Raw genomic sequence first — 17,171 nt, 5'->3', positions numbered from 1 at the left:
CCTAAAACACCATAGTATTTTATAGGTATAATAAAAAGGGGACTAAGAAATTATGTACCTTCTACATCATTTTCAGAAAGTTTTAAAAATTTACTAGTCATATATGAGATGGAAGAAGAGCTGGAGATAGGAACAATCTCTCATTTCCTTGCTGTATCATCTTCCTCTCCATTATCTGGAAAATTGAAGCAGATAATGGAGTGTGTATGAATGATGAGAGTGTCTGACGGAATGAGATAGCATCTACTTGGTTATCGATATTGGACTTGAGATGCTAAAGAAAACTGAAAGGAGTAGCAATACTATTTGCGGATATCCTATTTAATCACTTATTCATCCATTCAATAACTTGATTATCAAACAAGTATGACCCATAAGGTAATGGTCAAGGTATTGGGAATAAAGAAGTACACAAAATAAACAAAATTCCTTTATTGGAGCTGCTTACAATCCATATCGGAAGATAAATGACAAAAAAAAAATATATATATATATAATATAGTTTATGCTAGATGTTACTGAATAATAAAGAGAAAAAAAAGTGGGAAAAATATAGGAAGTGCCTGGGTAAAATTGGGAATATTTTTATTTCATTTTGAGCCATCTTTCATCTGTGAAAGATGATCTCTATGAATCACAAGCACTTGGGGTAAAAGAGGCAAAGACATAAGGATGAATAAATTGTATGAGTTAGTCCTGATGGTGTCAGAGATGGGGTAGTGTTTTGGCCAGGAGCATCAGAGCCCAGGGCTGTTTTACTCTTGCTGACCTAAGGCCAGAGGGTGGAGAACACCCATCTCCAGGGACCCAGATCACTCTGAGAATGAATAAAATTGCGTGACCTCCTCTCACTTATTCAGTTCAAATTCCTGCTAACTATGAATGTGAAGATGTTAGCATTTTTTAAGTGGAAATAAGTCTTGAATCTACATTCTCACCATGCTTGATACTAAGCAAGCCACTGCATGAGTTATACCTGGTAAACATGTCTGCATGAAGATGGTAGCTCTCCAGAAGGTATAAACTGTTCGGACACATTTCAGACCATGCTCTAAAGATAATTTTTGGCAGCTTTGTTTGGGCCACATCTAAGTTTAATTAAACTTACTGCAGCAATCATTTTGCAATATATGTATGAGAGGTCATTATGTGGTAAACCTTAAACCTATACAAAGCTGTGTTAATTATATCGCCATTAAATTGAAAAAAATAAAAAATAACAGACAATTAAGAAAACAAAAAACAGATCTGAGGAAATAGCTGCCTGTATGGAGATGGCACAGCAGCAGGTCATTTGGCCTCCTTAAGCTGAGAGCAGTGGGACATACAGACCACCTATCCTGGATCTGAGGGTGGAAGTCAGAGTATTTTCATGCACAGCAATGGAAGTTAAACTAAAGTTGCAAAGCCCTGAGAGCAAAGGTGTGTTTTTGTTGCTGTTATTGTTGTTTGCATATTGTTTCCTTTCTCAGTACTTAATTGTTTACAAATACTTCAGGGTTTAAAAAATAAACCAAGCAGCGGGAGACTCTGGAGCGATGTCTCACACCATCTTGCTGGTGCAGCCTACCAAGAGGCCAGAAGGCAGAACTTAGGCTGACTATGAATCTGTGAATGAGTGTATGGAAGGTGTTTGTAAAATGGATGAAGAACATCTGAAGAGAATGAATCCCAACAGCCTCTCTATCACATATGATATCAGTCAGTTGTTTGATTTTATCGATGACCTGGCAGACCTCAGCTGCCTTGTTTACTGAGCTGATAGCCAGATATACCAACCTTATAACAAAGATTGGATTAAAGAGAAGATCTATGTGCTCCTTCATCGACAGGCCCAACAGGCTGGGAAATAGTTGAGTTTGCAAGCATTAGGGGGACGGGGGTGGGCTTGGAACACAGGTGTGTGCAGTGTGCTGTAGTGGAAGTTTTGTATTATAGTTATCCTGTTTCCATTTTGGTATACCCTAGCCAGAATTGAATGTATTAGATAAAATGTGATAATCTTGTTCAATCTGAAAACCCCTTTGCCTCCGTTTTTTTTACTTAAACATTTTTATGATGATTTAGATGGAAGTTGGTTTTTGTCAGTTAATGTTGGTTCCAGTCCCTCAAACTGTTCATACCTGCTTTATAACATCCACTGTACTAATCCTTCTTCAAGTTGGGGTGGGGAGTGGAGGCACAGTTTAGTTACGTCCTCAAGATAAAGTCTTGGTGAAAAACAAATTAATGTTCTTTAGTTATAAAAAAATAAAAAATAAAACAATATGCCCTGATTCACAAGACTAATTTTTGGATATCCTCAAGCTCTTTTGCTTAAAAAGATATATAGTCTATATGTACATTATACTTTAAAGTAAAAAACTTTGGAACAGAAGAAAATAAATAATAAACCAAGTTTACAAATATAAAAATAAAGAAATTACACAGTATTTAGAAGATGAGATGATAGGAATTTACAGTGGAGTTGACAAAGCACCATAATGATACCAAGTACTGCAGGCATACAGCGCTTGACAATAAAAGCTTTCTTATATATATCATTTCATATAATTCTCAGAATAATTGTCTTATCAAGTAGGCAGAGCAGACATTATCATGCCAGTTTAAGAAACTGAAACTGAAGCTTGGCGTTGAGGTTTTCTGATTCCAAATCCAACTCCCTTCTGAAAATCAGGATGAATATGATATGAGGTTATACCAATTTTTTAAAAAAAGATCTGTAGTCCAAGCTACCTGATTCTGGCTCCCACCAGTGTATAGGGGACTCCAATCTCCTGCAAATTACCCCTTACTTAGTTCTGGGAGTCCCTAACAGGTTTCTTACATGAGTTCAAGAACAAGGCCACTCACAGAAGTTTCACTGCTGGTGGCTGTCCCCATCTGGCTGGGCCCTATGAAAGTTACAGCACTGTGGGCTACTGTAATCAGGACCAACCCCAACATGTTTGTGGCCTCTCTAGAGCTATGTTCTTTCCTGAGACTCCACCAGCCCCAGCAGTTTCTCTTAGGAGTCATTTCAAGTCCTCAGGCTGTCAAGGACATCTGTGGCAGAAGAGGGGATAGTGGCAGCTTCTTCATGGGATCATATTTTGTCAGCGGCTCCCAAAGCAGTGTTATCACGATTCAGTGATGCAAGGGTTAACTGAGCAGCTATGTCAGTTTTTGTGTATATGGGGTGACCCTGGGGCAGGTGCATTTAACAGCCACAGAGCTCTGCTTGGTTCCACTGAGTGTCCCCTGAAAGTTCAGTCAGTCTGAACTTTGGAACCAAGTGGAGTGAAGGGTACTTTTCAGTTAAACCTTTTGGTTCAAAACTGATGACTCAAGCAGATTTGGGTTGCCTGTCATTCTTCAATACCTAAGTGCTCTTATTTGGAGAGAGGGGAACCCTTGCCATAAGCCCTCTGATACGTCAGGCTGTGTTGTCACAAGTCGGAGAAGGCAATGGCACCCCACTCCAGTACTCCTACCTGGAAAATCCCATGGACGGAAGAGCCTTGTAGGCTGCAGTCCATGGGGTCGCTAAGAGTCGGACATGACTGAGCGCCTTCACTTTCACTTTTCACTTTCATGCATTGGAGAAGGAAATGGCAACCTGCTCCAGTGTTCCTGCCTGGAGAATCCCAGGGACGGGGAGCCTGGTGGGCTGCCACCTATGGGGTCGCACAGAGTCGGACACGACTGAAGAGACTTAGCAGCAGCAGCAGCAGCATTGTCACAAGTGACCCAGGGACAAGTGACAGGCACAAGTGATCCAGCGACAAACATGGTGGACACAAGTCCTGCTCTGTTGGATCTTACATTCTGTAAGGTCAACGTTATCACAGCAACTTCTTTGTTTATCTAGGATGAGTTCTTTCCTGGGAGACTTATCTGGATTGTTCACTCCCTCCTACACCCCTCCCCACCATCTCACCTTCCCAATCTGCAAGTCCACATTTTTTAAATTAAATTTTTATTCTAGGACTTTCCTGGTGGTACAGTGGATAGGAATCCACCTGGCAATGCAACGAACATGGGTTCGGTCCCTTGTCTAGGAAGATTCCACATGCCGAGAAGCAACTAACCCTGTGTGCCACAACTACTGAGCCTGCGTGCTGCAACTGCTGAAGGCCACGCGCCTAGAGCCCGTGCTCTGCAACAGGAGAAGGCACAGCAATGAGAAGCCTGTGCGCCACAATGAAGAGTAGCCTCTGCTCGCCGCAACTAGAGACAGCCTTTGCGTGATAGCACAGACCCAGCACAACTGAAAATAAATAAATAAATAATTAAAAATTTTATTCTGAGATGACTGTAGATTCATTAGCAGCTGTAATAAATAAGTCTCTTCACAGTCTCTTTGACTGTGAAGAGATCCTATGTACCATCTACCTACCCAGTTTCTCCCATCTTGCAAAATGATAATAATAATTATTATATAATAATATATAATATTTTATATATATAATATATATTATTATAATATCACTGTCAAAACTGACACAACACAACCAGACAGAACATCTCACATCCACCACTACAAGATTCCCTGATATCACCCTGCCTCATCCCCCCATTTCTGATCCCTGGCAATCACTATTCTCCATCCTTACTTTGTCATTGTGAGACTATTTTTATAAATGGAATCATACAGTGTGTGCCTTTTGGGAACTGAATTTTTTTCCACTCAGCCCAAGACCCTAATTATCTGGAGGTTCACTGAAGTTGTTTTATTTATCAACAGTCCTTTCCTTTTTATCACTGACCAGTATTCCACGGTATAGATGTACCAGAGTTTGTTTACCTAGTCACCTACTGAAGGACATCTGAGTTGTTTCCAATTTTTGATTATTATGAATAAAACTGTTCTTTATAGATTTTTATGTGAATATAGAATTCCACTTCTCTCGGACAAGTGCCCAGAGGTGCAACTGCTAGGTTGTATGGTAGGTGCACGTTTAGCGTCATAAGAAATTCCTGAAAGGTTTTCTAGAATGGCTGGAGCACGGTCTACCACCACCAGCAATGGGGGAAGAACCCAGTCTCTCCACATCTTCCCCACAAAGTGTACTTTAACTGACTCCCCGTCAACTCACCAGACCCACCCATACAGAGTGAAAGTCATCCAGGAGGTACTGCTTGAGATCGTTTTTTTGTTTTTTTCCAACAGGCTCTTTGTGAAAATCTGACTTCTACCCAGCATGTCCCGCCATTTCTCTGGACGTGTCCAGACATGCCCAAAGCCTCAGCAGGGTCAGCAAAAGCCTTGGGCTCAAGCAACAAATCCCTCTGCATATAGTGAGATGTTTGGCGGTTTTATCCCCACAGCCTCTTCTAAAGGCCCCACCCTGTATCGTCCTCTGCCGAAAGGTGGGCCCCAGAGACCAGTGTGTCCCCACCCACTGGAGCCAAGGGAGTCTGTCTGTGACTTGTGGAGAGACAATCCCAGTCTTTCCCTTGGTGTCTACTATGGGGCAGGCATAGGAGATAAAATAGTGAACCATCAGTCAAGGCCCCTCCTCTTGTGAACCTTACATTATAAAAAGGGGTAATAAATAATAAGGGGCTTCCCAGGGGGCTCAGTGGTAAAAGAATTTATTTGCTAAAGCAGGAGTCCCAGGAGATGCCGCTTCAGTTCCCCTGGAGGAGGAAACAACAACTCACTTCAGTATTCTTGCCTGGAAAATTCCATGGGCAGAGGAGCCTGGTGGGCTACAGTCCATGGGGTTGCAAAGAGTCTGGACAGGCATACAATAAACAATAAAGAGGCAGGGGGATTTCAGATGACGAGAAATACTACAAGGCCTATAGCCAGGGAAATGTGATAAAGTGAGTCTCCATGGAACTCAGCTTTTTCAGTACTAGAATTTCTACTTTTTTTTCCAAAGTTAATTACTTCCATTTCTCTACCATTTTTTCTGTAATATGTCTGCTGATTCCAAGATCCCACAGTTGACTTCTGCTATCAACAAGCCCTTTTATTCGTTAAAGATGATTTTATAATTTGGTTTTTTGAATTAAAGAATACTTCTCCAAATAGGGAATGGGCACTACAGACGCAGTGCAAATACTCTCTTTAATTTCAACACCATGTTTTTATGAATACAGCCAAAGACTGCAGCTTTTGCAAAAGTTGTGTTCTTGTCCATTCCTTGTTCATTCACCATATGAATTAACATTCCCAGGTCCTTTTCAAGAAAATTCTGTCAAGTCAAACCCTTCACCTTCTGTACTGCTACTGCTGCTGCTGCTAAGTTGCTTCAGTCGTGTCTGACTCTGTGAGACCCCATAGACGGCAGCCCACCAGGCTCCCCCGTCCCTGGGATTCTCCAGGCAAGAACACTGGAGTGGGTTGCCATTTCCTTCTCCAATGCAGGAAAGTGAAAAGGAAAAGTGAAGTCGCTCAGTCGTGTCCAACTCTTAGCGACCCCATGGACTGCAGCCCACCAGGCTCCTCTGTCCATGGGATTTTCCAGGCAAGAGTACTGGAGTGGGGTGCCATTGCCTTCTCCTCACCTTCTGTACTAACTAGTTCCAAACAGTTAGCCTAACCTTTTTCTGGTTCTTTCTGCTCAGAACACAACTGAGACAAAAATCTTTGCTGTCCTTAGGCTTCTTAAAACCTCAGCTTCTTCTGACATTGGTCTTTGGAGCCCTTATGTTTCACCTTTTGTACTTGTAACAGCTGAGTGCCCTAAGCAGCCAAATTGTTAACTTCTAAGTGTTATTTTTGGCATATTTATGCATACATGCACAGAAGGCTGGAAGACTTAGGACTGACTATATTAATAAAATGTTATTTTTTAATAATCTTCCAAGTTCCTTGAGATAGCCTGCCTTCTGGAATCATTAACCACAGGATATTTTCCCTTTTCCATTTATTTTATGATATCCACTTTCCTAAGGTTTATGTATGTGGTTGATTCCTCACAGACTTCTCTTTCTTAACTATATGGTCTTTCAAATGGCATGGTTCTCTTTCACCAATTTTAAGAGACTTGGTTAACAATATGGGCTTTGGAGTCAGGTAAATCTGGGTTGGATTCTCAGGTCCTTTATTGTTAGCTGAGTAATCTGGCACCCGTCAACCTCTTTAACCTTCAGGTTCCTCATCTATAACATGAGGATAGTTTCACAGGTTGTGAAACACGTAGTGAGCACCCGAAAAAAGATGTTAAGGGCGTAATAAATGTAAGCTATTGTTATTTTTATTACCCTTGTACACTAAGATTGCATCTGGAGGGTCATTTCCTCAAAATGTTACTTCTGCTTTCTGCAGGAAGGAAAAAATTTACCAGATTCTTTGTTTTTGGAGCATAAATCTTCCTGGTGTTTGGACAGACTTCCTTCTCTGCTGCTATTAGGTCTCTTCCTATGCAAGTTTTCTAATCTGATTTGCTAAATATCCTCCACATCCTTAAAGGCATCTGCAGTTTTGATCATTTCATTCCTCTGTTCTTTAATCCTCATCTAAAAGCATCTGTTCTGCTTTATAAATGTCCCTAAACAGAAATAATTCTATTATATGTTGCAGTTTTCCCACCCTGCAATTAGTCGTCGTCCTTTTGGGCAGTGGATGCTGGCGCATCATATACGCCCTAATAGGGCAGAGAATACACTTCCGCCTGGAGTCACTTTGTAAAAAGCCAAATTCTTCTTTATAAAAGTGTGATTTCCTTTTGATATGAATTATCACATTGGTTTTCATCATCTATGCTCAGCTCACGTCTGAGATCATACGTTTGGCTGCCACATCTTTCCCCTCGTGTCTCTCCTGAGATCAGCTGCGAATCTTCACCACTGTTGTTCTTTCCATTTAACACCTGAGTTGTCAGTTTATCTGAATCTTTTTCTCCCTCCTCATGAAATGTTAATATAAAACCCTCTTGGTCAGTTTATGAACTACCTGCCAAACTCTCCCTTCCTGTTCTGTCTCTTGCCAAGATTCTATCGCTCTATTGTTAGAATAGGAAAATCAAACCTGTTTTTCAACTTGTTTATGAAGCTATCAGTTCCCTTCCAATATCTCCTTTTCTTTTTCAAGGTCATTAATTTCAACTGGAATATGGGCTTAAATGATCTTCATTGCTCCCAAATGCCTATTTCCTGTTAAAGATTTTGCAGCCATCTGAGATACGCCACCATTTATCTTTATGCTGTATTTTCTCTTTCCATGCAGACTGGTGGGAGTAGGTAGTGGTCAACAGGCTTGGTGATCCTTGGCAAGCTCTCTTACATTTCAGGTGCCTGTGTCAAACAACAAACCTCCAGAGTTTCCTATTGAAACTCCTGGTTCAATTACATTTCAACAACACTGGCCTCCTTACTAGACCTTAAATACACTGGGTATGGTTATCTCCCAGACATCCCCAAGGCTCACTGCCTCACCTCTTTTATGTCTCTCTGCCCTCTGTTTCAGTGAGGCCTACCTTGACTACCCTATTTAAAGTCACAGGGGCTTCCCAGGCAGTCCAGTGGTTAAGACTCAAGCTTCCAATGGAGGGGTGTGGGTTCAATCTCTGGCCAGGGAATTAAGATCCCACATGCCTTGCAGCACAGCCAACAAATGAAATGAAATAAAATCACAACTTCTTAAAGTAGATAACCAACAAGGACCTACTGTATAGCACAGGGAACTCTGCTCAATGTTATGTAGCATTGATGGGAGTCTGGATGGGAGGGGAGTTTGGGGGAGAATGGATACATGGCCCAGTCCCTTTGTTGTTCAGCTGAAACTATCATATTCCCTATCTTCCTTATGCAGCTCCATTTTTTCCCACAGTATACATCACCTCTGAATATATCAGATAATGTGTTAACTTATAATGCGCATTATGTTCTTAGTCGTTCACTCGTGTCCAACTCTTTGTGACCCTGTGGACTGTAGCCCACCAGGCTCCCTTGTCTATGGGATTTTTCAGGTGAGAATACTGGAGTGTATTGACATCTCCTCCTCCAGGGGATCTTCCTGACCCAGGATCGAACCCACATTTCTTCTGTCTCCTGCATTGCAGGCAGATTCTTTACCCGCTGAGCCATAGTTATTGTGATTGTCTGATAACCCCAGTGTCTCCCCTTCCCACTGGAATGTAAGCTCCACAGAACACAGACTTATACATTTTGAAAACTTACAGCAGCGCTTGATACATACAGATATTCAGTAAATACCTGCCGTATTTACAGAGTGTAAATACACTCAAGATCTAATGCCAAATTACAGTTCAAATCCACCACCTGCGTTTTATCATTCGTTTGTTTTTTTCTATTATTTAAAATAAAAAAATAATATTAAAATTTGGAAGCAAAAAAAAAGAAAATCACAAATAGTAAAAATAATGCTAAACCACCCACAGGTAAATGTTGATAATGATCATTAACACTGAAAATTTTTTCCAGCTTCTTTAAAATTGGATGTGCATTTACATATAATCAAAACATGTTATACAAGTAATACTGTATACAATATTTATATTTACACAGTAGTAGTAGTGTAGTTGCTCAGTTGTGTCTGACTCTTTTCGACCCCATGAACTGTAGCCTGCCAGGCTCCTCCATCCATGGGATTCTCCAGGCAAGAATACTGCAGTGGGTTGCCATTCCCTTCAGTATTTACATATAATATATTTATACATATATTCCTATATAAGCATTACTGTACAGAGAGTTTGGTACTCTGATATTAGAGTGAATGTGTTTTTTCCCTGTTTTCTTGGCACTCTGCATGCTCTCAGAACAAAGTCACCCCATTTCTCTGCCTTCAGTACAGAAGGCCTAACCTTAATTTAACCCTAACCCTAATCCTTAACTGCACTCATAGACATCTTACCATTGAGTCTTGGGGGGAACATGTTGCTGTCGTTGTTCAGTCACTAAGTCATGTCCAGCTCTTTGTGACCCCATGGACTATAGCACACCAGGCTTCCCTGTTCTTCACTATCTCCCAGAGTTTGCTCCAACTCATATCCATTTGAGTCGGTGATGCCATCCAAACATCTCATCCCCTGTTGCCCCCTTCTTCTCCTGCCCTCAATCTTTCCCAGCATCAGGGTCTTTTCCAATGAGTCGGCTCTTCACATTAGGTGGCTGAAGTACTGGAGCTTCATTCAGCATCAGTCCTTCCAATGGATATTCACTGTTGATTTCATTTAGGAATCACTGGTCTGATTGCCCTGCTATCCAATGGGCTCTCAAGAGTCTTCTCCAACATCACAATTTGAAAGCATCAGTTCTCTGGAGCTCAGCCTTCTTTATGGTCCAACTCTCACATCCATACATGACTACTGGAAAAACCATAGATTTGACTATACAGACCTTGGTTGGCCAAGTGATGTCTCTGTTTTTTAGCACATTGTCTGGGTTTGTCATAGGTTTTCTTCCAAGAAGCAACTGTCTTTTAATTTCGTGACTGCAGTCAACCACCCAGAGTGATTTTGGAGCCCAAGAAAATAAAATCTGTCACTTTTTTCCCATCTGTTTGCCATAAAGTAATGGGACCAGATGCCATGATCTTAGTTTTCTGAATGTTGAGTTTTAAGCAGCTTTTTCACTCTCCTCTTCCACCCTCATTGGGAGTCTCTTTAGTTTCTCTTCACTTTCTATCATTAGAGTGGTATTATCTGCATATCTGTGATTGTTGATATTTCTCCCAGCAATCTTGATTCCAGCTTGTGAGTCATCCAGACCTGCATTTCACAAGATGCACTATACATATAAATTAAATAAGCAGGGTGACAATATACAGCCTTGACGTACTTCTTTCCCAATTTTAAACCAGTCCATTGTTTCATGTCTGGTTCTAACTGTTTCTTCTTGTCCTGCATACAGGTTTCTCAGGAGACAGGTATGGTTCTATTTGCAAAAAATTAAGATATATATTAATGCCAAGTGTTGATGGGCTTCCCTGGTGGTTCAAACAGTAAAGAATCTGTCTGCAATGAAAGAGACCCAAGGTTTGATCCCTGGATCAGGAAGACCCCCTGGAGAAGGGAAAGGCAACCCACTTCAGTATTCTCGCCTGTAAAAGTCTATGGACAGAGGAGTCTGGCAGGCTACAGTCCATGAGGTCGCAAGGAGCCAGACATGACTGAGCAACTAACTTTATTTTCTTTTTTTTAAAATCTTGGTGGGAATGTAGGACAAAGGGAAAGTTTAGACATTGCTGTTGGGAGTTTAAAGTGATATAACTGAACTTTCCTGGTGGTGCAGTGGATCCGCTGCCAATGCAGGGGACATGGGTTTGAGCCTTGGTCTGGGGCGATTCCATATGCTGTGGAGCAACTAAACCTATGTGCCACAATCCCTGAGCCCATGCTCTAGAGCCTTCGAGCCACAACGACTGAGCGTGTGTGCCTCAACTACTGAAGTCCACGTGCCCTAGGCCCACACACTGCAATGACTGAGCCTGAGTACTGCATCTACTGAAGCCCACGCACCCAGAGCCTGTGCTCCAAAACAAAAAAAGCCATGCAATTAGAAGCCTTTGCAACACAACAAAGAGTAGCCCTTGCTTATCCCAACTAGAGAAAGCCCATGCAGAGCACCAAAGACCCAAAACGGCCAAAGATAAGAGTAAATAAATAAAATTAATTTTAAAAAGTAAGTGATACGACCATTTTGCAAACAGTTTCTCACACCCTGCTGCTGCTAAGTCGCTTCAGTCGTGGCCGACTCTGTGCGACCCCATAGACGGCAGCCCACCAGGCTCCCCGTCCCTGGGATTCTCCAGGCAAGAACACTGGAGTGGGTTGCCACGTCCTTCTCCAACGCGTCAAAGTGAAAAGTGAAAGTGAAGGCGCTCAGTCATGTCTGACTCTTAGCGACCCTATGGACTGCAGCCTACCAGGCTCCTCCATCCATGGGATTTTCCAGGCAATGCAGTGGGGTGCCATTGCCTTCTCCGTTCCCACACCCTATGGCTCAGCAATCCATTCCTAACTATATGCCCTAGAAACCCTCATGCACTTGTACACCAGGGGTCATGTTACAAGAACATACATCTTAGTATTGCTTGTAATAGCCAAAATGTCTAAAGGAAAACAAATAAATGCACCGTAGTGTATTCACACCTTGGATTACTATATAACATGAAAAAAAAAATTCCCACTCCACACCATAATATGAATTTTAGAAACTTGATGTTTAAGAGAAAGCAAATGCCAGATACTAACACATACTATGCTTCTCCCCACAGTTTTTTTCATATTTAAAGATTTAATTTTTTTAGAGAAGTTTTAGGTTCACAGCAAAAATAAGGTGAAGATATAGGGATTTTCCATACACTCCTTCATGTGTAGCCTTTTGCATTAACAACATCCCAGAATAGTACCTTTGGTACAACTGATGAACCTACACTAAAACATCAAAATCACACAAAGTCAACAGGTTACATTAGGATTCATCTTGATATCATACATTCTGTGGTTTGGACATGGGGATTAATGTAAGATTTAATTAATATATATATATAAAGCTTACCTCAAGAAAAAAATCAACATTAGCTGAAAGCAAGCAGATGGAATAAACAATGAAGATAGAGTAAACATTAATGAGTCAGAAATAGAAAATAAGAACTAATAATTTAATAATGCTGGTTCTTAACTAAATGAAATAGGTAAACCATTAGCTGATCCAATAAAAAACTGGAAAACATAAGATAAAGATGAAGCTTTCTAAAAATGGCATTAACTTGAAAAAGTCTATGCAAAAAAAATTTGGAAATCCAGATAACAGAGACAATTTCTTAGGAAAATACTTGAAATTGGCCCAAAATTGACCCCCATAAACAGAGAAACCTTAAATAGACACATTTCCATAGGAGAAATAAAGCTATCAAGACACTACCCTACAAAAAATGAATAAGATCCTGATTATCTCACAGGAGAACTTTTACCAACACTCTATTTCTAGTTTAGCTCCCACATGTAAAGAGCTGTTGAAAGTGAAAAGTGTTAGCCATTCAGTTCAGTTAAGTTCAGTTGCTCAGTCTTTTCTGACTCTTTGCGACCCCATGCACTGCAGCATGCCGGGCTTCCCTGTCTGTCACCAACTCCCAGAGCTTGCTCAAACTCATGTCCATTGAGTTGGTGATACCATTCAACCATCTCATCCTCTGTTGTCCCCTTCTCCTCCTGTCTTCAATCTTTCCCAGCATCAGGGTCTTTTCCAATGAGTCAGTTCTTCACATCTGGTGGCCAAAGTATTGGAGCTTCAGCATCTAATGAATATTCTAATTTCTAATGAATATTCAGGTCTGATTTCCTTTAGGATTGACTGGTTTGATCTCCTTGCTGTCCGATGGACTCTCAAGAGTCTTTCTTCTACAACACCATAGTTCAAAGCATCAATTCTCTGGCACTCAGCTTTCTTTATGGTCCAACTCTCACATCCATACATGACTGCTGGAAAAATCACAGCTTTGACTAGATGGACCTTTGTTGGCAAAGGAAAGTCTCTGCTTTTTAATATGCTGTCTAGGTTTGTCATAGCTTTTCTTCCAAGGAGAAAGTGTCTTTTAATGTCACGGCTGCATTCACCATCTGCAATGACTTTGAGTCTAAGAAAATAAAGTCTGTCACTGTTTCCATTGTTTCCCCATCTATTTACCATGAAGTGATGGGACCGGATGCCATGACCTTAGTTTTCTTTTTTTTTCTTAGTTTTCTGAATGTTGAGTTTTAAGCCAACTTTTTCACTCTTCTCTTTCACTTTCACCAAGAAGCTCTTTAGTTCTTCTTCACTTTCTGCCATAAGGGTGGTGTCATCTGCATATCTGAGGTTATTGATATTTCTCTCTGCAATCTTGAATCGAGCTTGTGCCTCATTAGGTCCAGCATTTCTCATGATGTACTCTGTATATAAGTTAAATAAGCACGGTGACAATATATAGCCTTGACAGACTCCTTTCCCAATGTGGAACCAGTCCATTGTTCCATGTCCAGATCTAACTATTGCTTCCTGACCTGCATACAGATTTCTCAGGAGGCTGGTAAGGTGGTCGAGTATTCCCATCTCTTGAAGAATTTTCCACAGTTTGTTGTGATCCACACAACCAGAGGCCTTAGCATAGTCAATGAAGCAGATGTTTTTCTGGAATTTTCTTCCTTTTTCTATGATCCAATGGACGTTGGCAATTTGATCTCTGGTTCCTGTGCCTTTTCTAAATCCAGCTTGAACATCTGGAATTTCTCAGTTCATATACTATTGAAGCCTAGCTTGGCGAATTTTGAGCATTACTTTGCTAGCGTGTGAGATGAGTACAATTGTGTGGTAGTCTGAACATTCTTTGGCATTGCCTTTCTTTGAGACTGGAATAAAAACTGACCTTTTCCAGTCCTGTCGCCATTGCTGAGTTTTCCAGATTTGCTGGCATATTGACTGCAGCACTTTAACAGCATCATCTTTTAGAATTTGAAATAGTTCAGCCATAATTCCATCACCTCCACTAGCTTTGTTCATAGTGATGCTTCCTAAAGCCCACTTGACTTCGCACTTCAGGATGTCTGGCTCTAGGTGAGTGATCTAGATAACCATTGTGGTTATCTGGGTCATGAAGATCTTTTTTTGTATAGTTTTTCTGTGTATTCTTGCCACCTCTTCTTAATATCTTCTGCTTCTGTTAAGTCCACACCGTTTCTGTCCCTTATTGTGCCCATCTTTGAAATGTTCCCTTGGTATCTCTAATTTTCTTGAAGAGATCTCTAGTCTTTCCCATTCTATTGTTTTCCTCTATTTCTTTGCACTGATCACTGAGGAAGCCCTTCTTATTTTGCCTTGCTATTTTTTGGAACTCTGCATTCAAATGGGTATATATTTCCTTTTCTCCTCTGCCTTTAGCTTCTCTTCTTTTTTCAGCTATGCGTAAAACCTCCTCAGACCACCATTTTGCCTTTTTGCATTTCTTTTTCTTGGGGATGGTATTGATCACCACCTCCTGTACAATGTTATGAACTTCCATCCATAGTTCCTCAGGCACTCTATCAGATCTAATCCCTTGAATCTATTTGTCACTTCCATTGTATAATTGTAAGGGTTTTGAGTTAGGTTATATCTGAACGGTCTAGTGGTTTTTCCTACTTCCTTCAATTTAAGTCTGAATTTGGCAATAAGGAGTTCGTGATCTGAGCCACAGTCAGCTCCTAGTCTTGGTTTTGCTGACTGTACAGAGCTTCTCCAATCTTTGGCTGCAAAGAATATAATCAATCTGATTTCTGTATTGACCATCTGGTGATGTTCACGTGTAGAGTTGTCTCCTGTGTTGCTGGAGAGGGTGTTTTCTATGACCAGTGCATTCCCTTGCAAAACTCTGTTAGCATTTGTGCTGCTTCATTTTGTACTCCAAGGCCCAACTTGCCTGTTATTCCAGGTATCTCTTGACTTCCTACTTTTCATTCCTGTCCCCTATGATGAAAAGGATGTCTTTTTTTTAATGGTGTTAGTTGTAGAAGGTCTTGTGGGTCTTCATAGAACTGTTCAATTTTAGCTTCATTGGCATTAGTGGTTGGGGCATAGATTTGGATTACTGTGATACTGAATGGTTTGCCTTGGAAATGAACAGAGATCATTCTGTTGTTTTTGAGATTGTACCCAAGTATTGCATTCCAGACTCTTTTTGTTGACTATGAGGGCTACTGCATTTCTTCTAAGGGATTCTTGCCCACAGAAATGGATGTTATCTGAATTAAATTCACCCATTCCAGTCCATTTTAGTTCACTGATTTCTAAAATGTCGATGTTCATTCTTGCCATCTCCTGTTTGACCACTTCCAATGTACCTTGATTCATGGATCTAACATTCCAGGTTCCTATGCAATACTGTTCTTATAGCTTCAGACTTTACTTCCATCACTAGTCACATCCACAACTGGGCATTGTTTTCGCTTTGGCTCAGCCTCTTCATTCTTTATAGAAATTCTTCTCCACTCTTCTCCAGTAGCATATTGGGCACCTACCACCCTGGGGAGTTCATCTTTAAGTGTGTTATCTTTTTGCTTTTTCATACTGTTCATGGGGTTCTCAAGGCAAAAATAATGAAGTGGTTTGCCATTCCCTTCTCCAGTGGACCTTCTCCAGTGGACCCTCCTATGATCCATCCATGTAAGCTGCTCAGTTGTGTCCATCTCTTTGCAATCCCATGTACTGTAGCCCACCAGGCTCCTCTGTCCATGGGATTCTCCAGGCAAGAATACTGGAGTGAGTTGCCATTCTCTCCTCCACCCTCCTTACAAAAGAAAAATGCTGAATGCAGTAACTAAAAATGGATTTTCTTAGTTCCATCAGAGAAGAGAAGTCACAGGGCAAATGTCCACCCTGTAATTTGGAGAGACATGAAAGTATAGATATCACAGGCAAGATCAAAGTCACTCAAGCCATTAACTGGTAGAACCATTTCATGGTGATTTTGACTAATTTCTGGGGGCTGAGCATAGACTAGCTTGAGAGTTAAAACATTCCTAAGCCTAATTCCCAGGCTTAGGGAGGATCCATATTTTTGAAGGGTTTATACCTCCAGGTTTTCACATTGAAGAGTGAAGAAAAATATCCTGGGGTTTCTAGTAGGGGGAAAGAGAAAATAATCATTTACAAGTGTGCCCAGAGTAAAAGAAAACTTTTTGAAATATGTCCAGAGAGCATTCTTCACAACAAAATCCTGCCCTCCAGGGGAAACTACTTTCCCTTATCTCACTGGAACAGGGGTCAGCTCCAGCACTCCCTCCTCTTTTTGTCTAAGGAAAAGAAAAAAAAAAAAATGATGAGACACATTTCTGAAGGTCACAGCCCAGGGACTTAGGCTTGTTAAAAATCGAAATTAATCATAAGATTAAAGAACACATCCTCTCCAGCACCTCACCAACCACACCATCAGGGCTCCAGTATAACAGTGGATTACAACTGAGAGAGCTGTAAGACAGAGTCTTAATTTAAGAAGGAGTTCTTAATGAAACCCAAAGACAATCGGGGAGGGGAAAAATAAAAGAAAAAAATAAAGATCAGGCATTCTCAGTGCTAAATTCCAAAATGCAAGAAAAAAAAAAGGAAAAAAGCCCACATTATATAGACCTATACCTAAACTAAAGCAAAAATTCTGAAATAAAGTATTAGTGAGCAGAATCTTTTAGCACATTAAGAAAATAATTCATATTCATCAGATGGAATTTCTTTTAGGAATACAAAAAAGGGTGTTTCAGTGTTAT

General features: G+C 40.8%; 1 pseudogene; it reads left to right on the top strand.

Annotated features, from left to right (window-relative positions):
* Positions 1–1,523: 1,523 nt before the first annotated feature.
* LOC133227426 (enhancer of rudimentary homolog) lies at positions 1,524–2,209 on the top strand (annotated as a pseudogene).
* Positions 2,210–17,171: the final 14,962 nt, after the last annotated feature.

This window comes from Bos javanicus, chromosome 16, assembly GCF_032452875.1.
Source record: "Bos javanicus breed banteng chromosome 16, ARS-OSU_banteng_1.0, whole genome shotgun sequence".
Classification (NCBI taxonomy): domain Eukaryota; kingdom Metazoa; phylum Chordata; class Mammalia; order Artiodactyla; family Bovidae; genus Bos; species Bos javanicus.
The sequence above is the reverse complement of the archived record's forward strand: the minus strand, read 5'-3'. Positions and strand labels throughout refer to the sequence as shown.